General features: G+C 29.2%; 2 protein-coding genes across 2 annotated transcripts in view; one reads left to right on the forward strand and one right to left on the reverse strand.

Annotated features, from left to right (window-relative positions):
* LOC114120346 (Fanconi anemia group J protein homolog) overlaps nucleotides 1-12,424 on the reverse strand; it is a 273,602-nt gene that overhangs the window by 203,109 nt on the left and 58,069 nt on the right. The window lies entirely within an intron of this gene.
* LOC114126048 (uncharacterized) overlaps nucleotides 11,901-12,424 on the forward strand; it is a 263,154-nt gene continuing 262,630 nt past the window's right edge. Inside the window, exon 1 of the mRNA XM_050201581.1 lies at nucleotides 11,901-11,929. The gene's annotated coding sequence lies outside the window, so the exon portion shown is untranslated. The remainder of the gene's footprint in view (nucleotides 11,930-12,424) is intronic.

Consider the following 12,424-nt stretch of genomic DNA (forward strand, 5'->3'; position numbering starts at 1 on the left):
TGGACCGTCGCGCAGACATCATATATACAACAGACGGACTCTCGACGGCGACCACACACGAGTCGCGCGTACGTAGTTCTTGATTAACACTGATTGGTGTGCTCGTTTAAATTGGAGGGTACGTAGTTATATTATCATTTTGTACGTGCACGTATATAGTGTACGTAGACGATGTTCTATTTTTCGTATGCGTAAATAGGCTAGCGATGACGAAGAGAGAAAAAAAAAAGTGTCAAGTGGCACTCGGGGACTGCCGCGATAAAGCTATTGCAGTATTACATATTAACACGAAATAAGAAGTTAATAAAATTTAATAAAAAAAATAATAATAATAATATAATATAATATTATTATATTATTATATTATTTTTATTATTATACTGTATATCGTCGCTGAAACTGCAACACCGCATATCTCAAGATTTGACAAAATGCATTTGTTTTGTTGGTAGATAACAGTGAATAATATTAAACTAAAATAATAAATAAATGATAACGATTATTATTATTATTATTTTATTTTCGGTAACCATGGTAACAATTAACGGGTAACGGTCACGCTTTTTCGTTACGAAAAATATATTTTCAGTCACCACGCCTGCGATAAAAGCTATGCAATAGCTTAAAAAACAAATAAATTTACAAACTGGTTGGCTTGGGCGACGAAAAACACACACCAGCTGGTGACGTATAGGCATAAATAGTTAGAATCAAATTTTAAGCCGATTATAGTCCCATCAAAAAAAAATCGAATCGAAACAAAATCACGAGCTTGCTATTATACCACACGGTACCTAATGAGCAGTTAAACTGTAACATGTAATTATACGTTATTTATACTGTGTAATCCTTACAAATATTACTTATTAGTATGAGTTTTCCCTTTCACTTTTAGCAAATATATTTAAAATATTATTATTATTATTTTACTTTACCTAAATCAATATAAACAATAATCAATAATGTAATGATCTCTATTGATAAAATATTGTTTTAAAATTTTGAAAATGATACTATAGATAGTAGATACATAAAATATATTTATGTATCAGGATTTGCATTAAATAAACGTTAAACATGACACTATATGAGATTTAGGCTTTGTACAGATTATATCGAAATATGTATATATTTTGTTTATTATTTAATTTTTTTTATTTTGAGCGTGTTTTGTATGTTTTTTGTATGTTTTATATTTTATATTTTTGTACAATTGGACGTTATGAACGGGTTTCTCTTTAAATAATTTTTTGGCCCCATATAAAAGATACGCGTCCGGACGGGCGCGAGAGTCTCGGACAAATCGACATTAATGATTTATCTAGTTGCACATCATATTATTATTATTTTATATCGTCTATAGGACGTATCGTACTTATAAATAGTCCGCGTGTATATGTGCGTAGTTCGTTTTTGTTTTATTTAATTTTTTTTTTTTTTTTATCAGAGTGCACCAGTCGCGTCGTCTCACAGCACAAACCATAATATTATTAAACATTTATACCGCGCATTACGTGGTATATACCGTATTTTATATATAGATACGTCCTATACGTCGGCAAAGTATTTTTGATCGACAATAATATGCTCGCACGACAACAGTGCCGCCGCGCCGTCGCGCCGTTTCATAAGTCTCCTACTCGTTTAACCCTTTCTTCGTAAGTAATTCCTTTTTTTTTTCACTGCAGCCGACGCGCAATACCGGTTGATCGTCTGAACGTCGTGCGCAAAATAAGTATTACCTGCAGTTAGCTCTATGTACATTTGGCGGCGGTGGTCTCGCACACACAACATATATACCTGTACATAATAATAGACTTGCGTATATTTATACGACTGTATATATACATATATTCAAGAGCCTACGGTGTGCAGTATATATGAATACGGAGAGACACACATTGCAGAGAGACAGCGACCATTGTTTGTGGCCGTTTGGTAACCCTTTGCTATCTCTCTCTCTCTCTCTCTTTCTATTTCTTCTTTCCCTTTTTTCCTTCGGTTTTCTTCTTCGGTACAGTTCACTCAGCAGGCCGCCTACTACTATATGTACAATGTACATATATAATACATGTAATATAATACAAGCAGCTATTAGCCGCTATTACTTATATATACTTAATACTTTTGCCGGCGGTGCTGACGCTGTTGTGTCGCGATTTGTTTTTTAGGGGAACACACACACAAACGATAGTGGTAATAATATAATAATAAAATATAATGGTCCTTTGTGATATTGTCAACGATGCCGCCGCCGCCGCCGCCGCCTTTGATAGAGTAGTCGCCATTGACCGTTGTTCCACGCGTTGGTTGCTAGAGCGCACCCTTTTGCTATATCGTTGTCGTCAAAACGCGTTTTTTCGCACACGAAAACGGAAGGAGATTCGTATCGCTTTGACTATAATATTATTTATTAAGATTCATATTGCGGAATGATATCGTGATAATATAGAAGAGAGTACGAAAATACAACCCTGTTAAGTATATACTTATCTCCAGTATTTAAAGTCGTTTGTCAAACATATTCGGTGATTTTATACTTAATAACTGTTCCGCGGCTGAGTATAATTAGTTTTTATTAGTTTTTAGATACTGTAAGTAGCTTGCTTATACATTGCTGTGTTCAATTTTTCTCCATATCGAGACAGCGATATAAATATCATTTGAGATTTAAGAGCGTACAAACGGTGTTTATTTACGTATGTCTATATAAGCAATATACTTATAAATAATAAAAATACAATATTATATACTTGTAATGTACTTAAACATATTACATCCAATATGATGAATTGATGGCCATGGGCGTACGCTGTGCAATATGTTATAAACAGTAAAAACTTGTTTTGATATAGGAGATAAGAGAACTCTCTTCTATGTGTATATTTTTTGCGAGTAGTAGGATTTAATGTGCTAATTATACGGTTTTTCTGAAAAAATCTTATTTAAAAGTACCTATATCTTGATTATTCGATTATTTGGCGATTTGATAATAAAAACTATAAATAAAATAATTGATGAAAAAATCAAATCATCAAACAGTCCTACTCTATACTATACAGAAAAGAAATCCTCGTATGTTCTCAGAAGTATAATCTGCTGTAAAATATAGAAAAATAATAAAATATTTTTTTCTCAAAAATATCGTTCTGTGATGACTTAACATTATGTATATATAAAAAAAAAAATATCTAAAAAAGTCAATGCTTTTTTTAAGAAAACGCGTGTTTACTATTTGAAAAAATCACACTTATTATGAATTAAATATTATACCTACATTATAAATATAATTGGCTGAATATTATTATATATTTTTGTTTATATATGTAACTAATATCAATATCCCTATGACTGATAACGTGTTCCAAAATATATGTATATATACTATTTTGATAAAATATAATACGCGGTGTATAGAATATATAATAGGGGAAAAATTATATAAATAGGTATATACGATATCCTGTAACATAGTTCGTGGGCGATTCACATGACTCGAGTCGTAAAAAGAATAATATAAGGGAGAGAAAATGCTTACCGAACAATCATGTACTAGCACTTTGTTACACAATATGATAATAAAAACGTAACGCTCGCGCGTGTCCCTCGGTCATATAAATAAATATATATATATATATATATATATATAAACTGACACACATACACATACATATATGATATTATATGTATATATATAATATATGCATTATATACGTAAAAGCGGCCATAAATTTTGGCCGACCGCTTTCCGGGGCCTTCCAGAAATTTGTCATCGACGAGAGGGTCGCAAAAAGGGACACCCGCGGCGACCGTGTGTGTGTATGTATCCGAATCTGCCGATAAATCCCTGCGTGACATCCTGTGCCACCGCCGGTCCCACATAAATATACACATAATATATCTATACTGCGCCACATTGTTGTCGGTTTAATGAATCACTCGGTGTAGTGTGTATGTGTGTGTATAGCCTTTGCTGTCTCTTTGGCTCTCCTCCCATCGTCCTTGCACACATATAACCGCTATAGCAATTACCAAACATTATCTTGTCCTTTCGACACACACACACACACACACACACACACACACCGTTGCCGCCTTCCCTTTTGGCTTTTGCCGCGCGCCGACCACGTCGTCGCACCGGAAGAATGTCCTGCAGCGAGCGCCCGTCGCCCAAAGCATAAATGTATAATATTTAATTGTGTGAGAGCAAATCGGCCTTTTAAGCTGCCATCACAACAATAATTACGCATACATTATTATTATACATATTAGAGATTTCACGCATTATTGGAAATCTGTGTATAAATATAAACGACAAAAATAACACTTTACCGCCTTTAAATGGCCGAGTGATCGATTGGATATCATTTTTCTATATACATATTATACTCTGGAGTCTGCAGGGTGTTAAAAATTGAAATTAATAGATTAGTTTGTTAGTGTGTACATGACACGGTAACTATTTAATATTATAGAAATACATGTATTTTTTTGTTGACAGAAAAAAACTGTATCAATACGAGGGTATTATAATATTATAATTTAAAGGACATGCGTATACTTTTATAATTATTTATAGTAATCTCCTAACAGTATAATAACCGTTTAAATACGTAGTGTTTTTCAAAAAAAAAAGACGAAGTGTTATTATGACATCAAACTCGAAACGGGTACCTACAATACATTCGTTTATCATGATTTATGAGTTATGGGTTTATATGACCAACGAACTCTCGTGAGGCGCGTACTACGATTTTTGTGGTATATAAATAAAAACCTAAAAAATCGTGTATAGATACATGATTTTCACGGTGGTCTATAATTGAAATGCTCAAAACCACATCGTTTTTCATTTTTTTCAACCACGGTTAATGTTTTCAAACAATTTAAATATAAGTCAATTATAGACAATATAATATGTATGAGAAGTGAGTTTCAGCATTATCGTTTTTGTTTCGCGCACTGCAAAAATATTTTCCCACGCTATTATTTGGTCATTTCGAGATGCCTGTTAACGTGTCTTTAACGACACGTCCATACGTCATATATATGCACCGCACACAAACACATACATATTATGTATCCTTGTTAATGATTCAACTATTAGCATATTCTGCGAGTGGAAGAGTGCGGTAATAAAAGATTGTTGTAATGGTATAATGAACAACTAGTATTAAACTATCAAAACCATCTTCGATACATTTAATTTTATGAATCAGATATTTGCATTTTCATAATGCTGATAAGATATTGCTTCAAATACTGAATAAGATTTTAAAATAGTTTTTTAAAATTTAATGGTAACTGTTCATTATAAATTATAAGAATTATACCAGCTATGTATCCTGTATAGTAGATATTTTTATTTTTGTGTCTAACATATGTATCATGTCATTCATCGTGAAAACCAAATCTAATATTTCCCTGTAATGGGCAACATTTTATGTCAAATATCTACTAAAGTATGTTGTTCATCGAGGATTAACGAAATTTATTTTTTTATATTTTTATGACTCGACGATACCCATCACAGTAGACATTCCATATTGTTAACAGCGATTGACCCCAATATACTGGACGTATAGTGATGGTACACCTAAATTTATTATTATTATATATGTTACTGCAGTATTCGTTTTCGGTATACAGATGCCATGAAAATTATTGAAGTCATCTTTGTTTTATGACTTGAAAGTTACTGTCAGAATCGTAAATTTCAAATGTTTTCATGTTAAAGTTTTATAGGAAAATTCTAGTCACGAATGAGTTATAGTTACGTTTACCAGACTAAATAACACGAGGACACGAGACCATCTATATGAATTTTCAGTGCACGATTAAGAAAGATAACAGCTGTATAGAAACTAGGCTGTTATAGAACATGGGTTATCTCGCTAAACCAAATCGAACATAAAACGTGTCGTGTGTAGCAATGTATATAGGTGACTTTTTGTCACTGCGTGTTAGATTTACGCTATGAAAATATGGCGATAATGTAAGTGGATCACGTTAAAATAATGTTTGACTAAAAAAATTACTGTTTCGTTTTTTTTATTATTATTATTATTATTGTGTTATATTACATTATTATTCGCGTTTTTTAAATCGTCAACAAAAATATTGAATGCAAAAAAAAACCAAGGACCTCTTACCAGTTTTCTCTTTTGAATAGTCTTTTTATTATTATTACAAGGTGCAATAAAATAATAATATCATAACGCGCGAGTATAAAATAATATAGTTATACATCGGTTAAAACCGAATAATTGTATGTACGACTTGAACCACAATATAGCGCTAGTGCAACGGGCCTCCGTATATAAGTCAACGATACTGATCATTATAAAGTTGAATATTTATAATGTGTACGTCCAAAAAAATACAACAGTTTGATTTTAGTGTTGAGTTAAACTATTAATGCATCACCTAGCAATTTCTTCATTTAATACCGTTCAAATTGTTTGCATACATATGGTTTAAAATATTAAACTTATCATTATTTATGTTAGCACTGCGTTATTCTACAGTTAAACGCTTTTTACACTATATTATATTGTATTTACAGAGTGTAACAACAACAAACCCACACAGAAAGAAAACATTTGTATCTTAATTTCGTTTAAATTTATTCGAATTACATAATATTATAAAATCACTTTGTATACTGGTGCATGAATTCATAATAACGTCGTTTGGCGATAATATACAAAGCGAATTTATTCGGAAACTTGATGACGATGAGTATAATATTATGTAATAAACTATACATGTATACATACTTTGTGTTTAACATACCCCACTCACATATCTTTTCATCAGAATTGGTTTTAATATATATATATATTATTTTATATCTTAACCTGATCGTGGAAAGTGCAATCCAACTACTATTATGTATTCGCAAAGCCACGATATAAAAGCTATTTGTAAAGGGTGATATGTTGACATATCGTTGCTTCTACACAATAAAGTTCTAAAATAAACCGAACAGAATGTTTTATATAAAATTAATATTTGCTTATATGATTATATACTTATATTTATATATGTAAACAAATTAAAAATATGAAGATAGCCGGTTCTTGTACCGGATTCTTCTATTAAATACTAACAATATAATAAATACAATATTTTCGGAAATAATTAATTCACTATAGTAAAAATATAAATATACCATAAAATATGCTTAATGTTGTAGGCTGACGCTGACGGTTCGTTTTTGCTCAAAATCGTTTTTCGCATACAATGATGTTTCGTCGAAGCATAGGTACATTACATTATAGTTTACTCAATAATGACGTATTCTCGATAACTACTTTACAGCAAAGCGTTCACTTATAGGTACCTACTTTCTCCCTTTTAGATTCTGAACGAAGTGATGAATGTATTGATTTTACAATGATGTGTGTTTTTTTTTTTTGTGTCTGTGTACAGCATAACTAGTCGAAATAATGCTCCAATTTCAAACTATGGGGGTGGTTTCCGATGTAAAAGTGAATATCCTTGGTGCATTATAGAGGTAAAAAGTTAACATTTTCCAACAGTTTTCAAAAAAATCGAGAAAAACAAAAAAAAAATGACGGAAAAACGGCAATTTTTACGCAAAACCAGTTTTCGACCAAATCGATTTTTTTTTATGGTTGTAATTCAAAAACTAATTACTGAAAATACTTGAAATTTTCACCAAATGTTAATGTCAGTAGTATCTATATATAGTTAAATTTTCAAAAAATTTTGACTTTTTTTGAGTTATTTATAGACCACTGAAATTTTCGATTTTTTTGAGAAATTTTTTTTAAAGTGTCAATAAAAAATTTTTGGATGACCAAAAAGTTTTGAAAATTTAATACAAGGTTCCTTATGAGTTGTTTTTAATGTAGCTAAAAAAAATTAAAAATCGTTAGTCACAATTTTTTTTATAAGCGTTTTTAGTTCAAATTTTTACGAAATCTGTCGAAAACGCGAAAATTTGCAAGTAATTTTGAAGGTGAAAAATCATAAAATTTTTTTCTTTTATAACTAAGTTTTGAAAATTTGGTACAAGGTTTTCCATACATTTTTCTTCAAATATCTGTAAAAAAAACTCTACCGGATTCAGACAAAAAAATTTTATGAGTGTTTGAAATTTAAATTTTTACAAAAACCGCGTTAAATAACAGTTTAGCCTCAAACGATTTTTGATATTTGTTATTATTCAAAAAGTATAAGTCGTAGATACTTGAAAATTTTACCAGTTATTAAGATTCGTGTTTTCTTTACGTGATTTAAATTTCAAAATATTTTGATTTTTTTTGAGCTATTTATAGACAACTGAAATTTTCAATTTTTCTGAAAAAATATTTTTGAAGTGTCGATAAAATTTTTTTGGCCCTATCAAAATACTTGAAAATTTAATACAAAGTTCCTCATATGTTATTCTTATAGTGATTAAAAAATTATAAGAATACATAGGCACAATTTTTTTTTATTAGCATTTGAAGTTCAAATTTTGACGAAAATTCGTCAAAATTATGAATATTTGCGAAATATTTGAAGTTGAAAAATCATAAAATTTTTTGTGTTTATAACTAAGGATTAAATATACAACACTAAGTTTTCCATAAGTTTACCTTCAAGTATCTATAGAGAAAACTCGAAGCATCATTATAGGAAAAATTTTAAGTGCGTTTGAATTTTAAATTTTAACGAAATAGCGTAACGATAACGATTTATCCTCAATCGATTTTAAATATTTGTTATTATTCAAAAAGTATAAGTCGTAGATACTTGAAAATTTTACCAGTTATTAAGATTCGCGTTTTCTTTACGTGATTTAATTTTCAAAATATTTTTTAATATAAGCTGGTTTTTTTAAACCACCTTTTTTACCAACCACTAGAAATTATATCCTAGGCTGACAAATCATCTTCGTTCAGAATCGTTTTTCGTATACAATGATAACTATCATTGGATTCAAATTTAACACTCCTATAATATATAATAATGATCCATACAGCACCTAATGTACAGCAGAGCGGTACTCACTTGCCGACTTTTTTTATTTTTTTATTTTTACTATTCATTTTATTTTATAGTTTATGAAAACCGTTTTTCTAGGTATTATTTTGCAATTAATAACAATGACTATACATTTACTTATGAAGAATATAACAATAAACTGTTTTTTTTTTTTAAATACCTACCTACTTTTATTCACTATGTATAATATGTTGTATACACAGAGTTTTTTGTATTTTGAACGTTTTCATTTTAGCGAGTAATTTTTATAAGCTTCAAAGATCCTCATAAAGGTCAACATACATAAATGTCGTCACAAAACTTTAAATTTGTATAGACGAATTGAACAAATTCCCGTTAATAACAATAATAATTATATTAATGGATTTTAAATACGTTGTCCCTAAATTAAAACATTATAAATTAAAGTTCATGGTCTTTCTATGATGTTTTAATAATTCTGCCACATAAAATCAAAATAATCTACATTTTTAACATTTAAGATTTATCAGCGCATATGATTTTAATCGATAATTTTTGTTTGAAATTATTTGATTTGCAAATGTATCATAGAGCCATATTATTTCGTTATTTTAAAGTTGTGTAGTACAATTAAATTACTATAATATGCGCGTATTTATATTTTTTTTCATAATTTCATATTATACATATTATGTCTGATTAAATATTTATTACATAAAATTATTGTTAGGTGAGTATTATTTTTAGACTATTTTAGTTGTAAATTGTTAATGATTATAAAAGGTATCATGTTAAAAATTAAATTTGTTGTAAAAAATCTTGACATGGCTGCGTATAGGTATAATATAACTTATTTAAAATTTATAAAAATAACATTTTGATATTATTTATCGCGTTTTTTATTGGGTCTAATCTTACACTATACATCATATTATAATACAAAATTACATAACTATTCTAAAGGATAATTGATATTTTTTTATTAATATCGCGTACCACGAGACAGTATTTTTCTATAAAAAGAGTACGACTATATATTGATAATAATGTAACGTGTGTGAATTTTTTTATGGCAACAGTCGACCAAATTACTGACTCGGTGGTAATCGGTAGCAATATAAGTATATAATATATAGTAATAATAATTATTATTGTCATCCGATAAAAGAGCGGCTGATGATGGCCATCGAGGATCACGAACCGACATGTCCGGTTTGTCATTTAAAATTAATTTTCTCCAATCTTCGCTCACTAATAAAAGATAACTGTGAAGCAACGATATTACGATTTACGACCGGTCGATTGTAGCAGATTGTTTTTATTAGTCGGATTTAAACGAGCGTACAATTTGTATCTGTCAACCGGACTGTCGTAATTATTATTATTGTCGTTATAACTTATATTACACTCGCGTTTAATAAAGTTGTAGAAAAATCTACGGACTACGGTCGTATTATATAAATGTAAGTAGTACTAATAAATACTTATTAGATATCTACTAGAGTGTATAATGTATATCAGTTTTACACACGTCATCACTCAGATAGGTACTAACTGAAAAACTCGTCAACCGTCGTTAAAAGAAGCATAGGTATAGTTTGTGCTACACACTTACGACACCTATAACGACTACTTAGGTATTCACCCGAATTTAATTTTTAATTTACAATAAAATATTACAATTATAATTTATAGGTAATTTAGGATCTTCGTGTTTGAGGAAGATAGGTACAGTAATTATTCGTGATTACAACTTACAAGTATATACTCCGATACTCGTATTGTAATGCGTATAAAAAATTGTATTAGGACTACTGCGTATGTCTTATGGTGAAGGCCTAAATGTACTCAACATTTAACGAAACTATATTAAAGTCATAAGAAGAACAAAATAATTTTATAATTAATCACAAGAATTAGTGTTGTAAAATATTTTATATTAATATACTGTATTATTCTCAATGATGCGATTTGCAAAATTTTATTAGCAAAGTACTTATAAGTTATAACTACTCAAAATACAACAACCATAGCAAAACATTAACTACCTATTCGATAATAATATATTATGTACTTCAGCCTTTAAAAAATAAACTACAAAAATGTATGATTTCGTTTAATTTTTTTTCTCATGATGTACAAGCCTATATCTATAATAAACAACGGGAAATATAGGTTTATAGACAAAAACTAATGGCTTCGTAGTTTAATGATGTTTTCAAAACGATCGTACATTACGCTTAATAATATTAATATAGGTATAATCGCTGCACTCAATTTAAATTTTGATAATACAAAATGAAAAATAATAATAATATGCCATCAACTGCAATGCACTGTGCCTATGGAAACGTAATATTTATTTATTTTTTTGTATGTTTACATAAGTAAAACAAGGTTTATTAAAATTACTATATACATATTATATTCAAAAAATATATTTTTAAAAATATACAATCATAATTTATTGTGACAAAAATGAATATCAATGGACAGACAAAAAAAATTACATTTCAAATATTTTTAACTTGAATTCAAATTTTGGTGGGTTTTCAGCATGCATTTGACCTACTCAAAATGGCGGATAATAACTTCACATCATATGACTAGCACGGTTCTATGTACAACCGTGATCTCTTGTTAGCAGTCTAGTTATTATCTATGTCTGTGATTGAACCCATCTCTAATGTGAATACATTTTCAATTTGTGAAAGGAAAATGCACAACTGATGATATTTCTTCGGCCGGCCCATGGTTAAATATACCGAGGTCATTTGGATAATAAATCAGATTACATATTCTTAACGTAAGTTATTATAACTTTGTTTTTACTAAAATATACTAAATATAATTATTTATTATTCTAGTGCAATCAATTCAGAAAATGAAATGAATCAAGGAATATCTTAATGTATCCTTAATTAGACTTCATCAATTGACCCTTGGCGAGGTATTAAATAATTTTAGTCAATTTATTTAAAATTCATCCAGTACCTATTCCTAAATTATCTTTTTTCGAATTTATGATAGTAACTATTATACTCGTAATATAGTGTATAGTGAATAGTGTATACACTATTTAATTTGGCTATTTGTTTTTACTTTTTATACTAGCAAAGTACCTATGTTGGAATCGGAAAATAATGGACGGCATTGAAGGAAAAAATAAAGAAAAAAATCCAAAAGCGCGATGAAAATAATTAAAATCGTGAAAAAATAATGGATGGATTTGTATTCATGTTAATAAAGTTATTAATAAATATTTTATACAACATTTTACGAAGTGGTTACTTTACATTTATGAATTTAAAATAATGGTGTAATTTTTTTCTGTTTGCAATTTTACATGTCTGATTTACAAAACAAAGGGAATTAATGAAATCACAATTATATATAGATATCCGCAAAAGTGGGCTTTTTTTTCAAATGATTAGTCAGTAAAATA

Source organism: Aphis gossypii, chromosome 2 (assembly GCF_020184175.1).
Source record: "Aphis gossypii isolate Hap1 chromosome 2, ASM2018417v2, whole genome shotgun sequence".
In the NCBI taxonomy this organism is placed as follows: domain Eukaryota; kingdom Metazoa; phylum Arthropoda; class Insecta; order Hemiptera; family Aphididae; genus Aphis; species Aphis gossypii.